The sequence below is a fragment of the Condylura cristata genome, unplaced genomic scaffold (genome assembly GCF_000260355.1).
Source record: "Condylura cristata isolate star-nosed mole 26May11 unplaced genomic scaffold, ConCri1.0 scaffold00001, whole genome shotgun sequence".
Lineage (NCBI taxonomy): Eukaryota > Metazoa > Chordata > Mammalia > Eulipotyphla > Talpidae > Condylura > Condylura cristata.
In genome coordinates this window covers 80,214,675-80,216,160 of record NW_004567102.1, presented here as the reverse complement: position 1 = coordinate 80,216,160, position 1,486 = coordinate 80,214,675, and the positions used below count along the sequence as shown (strand labels likewise).

Here is a 1,486-nt window from a genome sequence, read left to right as displayed (position 1 = left end):
AAAATGTGCCGTTCTCACTGGGGTGAGGTGGTATCTCATTGTGGTTTTAATTTGCATCTCCCTTATTACAAGTGATGTTGAACATTTTTTCATATGCTTGATAGCCATCTGTATTTCTTCTTTGTAGAAATGTCTTTTTAACTCTTCTGCCCATTTTTTGATGGTTGTTTATTTTTGTTGAGTTTTATCAGTTCTTTGTATATCTTTGTGATCAATCCTTTATCGCTAGTTTTGTATGAGAAAATTTTTCCTAATCAGTGGGCTGTTTGTTTTTTGTAATGTCTCTTTTGCTGTACAGAAGCTCTTTAACTTATGTAGTCCCATCTATTTACCCTTGCCTTTACTATCATTGCATTGGGTGCTGTATCTTCAAAGATGTCTCTGAAGTGTATGTCGTGTAGTGTTTGGCCCATCTTTGCTTCCAGGTATTTTATGGTTTCTGTTCTTATGTCTAGGTCTTTAATCCACTTAGAGTTGATTTTTGTGTATGGTGTGAGGTAGTGATCTAGTTTCATTTTTTTGCATGTAGCTTCCTAGTTTTCCCAGCACCATTTGCTGAACAAACTTTCTTTGTTCCATTGTATCTTCTTTGCTCCTTTGTCAAAGATTAGCTGCCCATAAACCTGTGGGTTTATATCTGGGTTTTCTATCTGAATCCACTAATCTGTATGTCTGTTCTTGTTCCAGTACCATCCAGTTTTAATTATTATGTCTTTGTAGTATAGCTTGAAGTTTGGGATTGAAATGCTTCTATTCTTTTTCTTCTGAGAGTTTGGCTATTTGAGGTCTTTTGTTGTTCCATATGAATCTCATCAATTTTTTTTCTCTTTCTTTGAAGAATGTCATTGAGACTTTTATTGGGATGGCGTTAAATCTGTATATCACTTTTGGTAGGATGGCCATTTTGATGATGTTAATTCTCTGGATCCATGAGCAGGGGATGTCTTTCCATTTCATGATGTCTTCTTGTGTTTCTTTTAACAGTGTTTTGTAATTCTCTTTGTATAGGTCTTTTACCTCTTTTGTTAGGTTGACTCCTAGGCATTTGATTCTTTTTGTTTTAATTGAAAAGGGAATGGTTTTTTTAATTTCTGCTTCTTCTGATTGGTTGTTTGTATATAAGAAAGCCTCTGACTTTTGTATGTTGATTTTATATCCTGCTACCTTGCTAAACTGGTGGATGGTTTTGATTAGTTCCTCTAACCAAAAGTTTAGAGTTTGGAGTTTATAGGGTTTTCCATGTAAATTAACATATCATCTGCAAATAAGGACAGTTTTACTTCTTCTTTCCCTATTTGGATTTCTTGTATGCCTTTTTCCTGTCTTATTGCTAGGCTAGAACTTCCAATGTTATGTTGAAGAGCAGTGGTGATAGTGGACACCCTTGTCTTATTTCCGATCTCAAGGGAAAGGCTTTCAGCTTTTCTCCGTTGAGGATAATATTGGCTGTGGGCTTATCATAGATGGCTTTTATCATGTTGAGGTA

At 35.3% G+C, this 1,486-nt stretch overlaps 1 protein-coding gene across 1 annotated transcript in view; it reads left to right on the top strand.

The window, feature by feature from the left end:
• The window catches only part of LRP11 (low density lipoprotein receptor-related protein 11), a 37,627-nt gene that overhangs the window by 11,555 nt on the left and 24,586 nt on the right, over window positions 1-1,486 (top strand). The window lies entirely within an intron of this gene.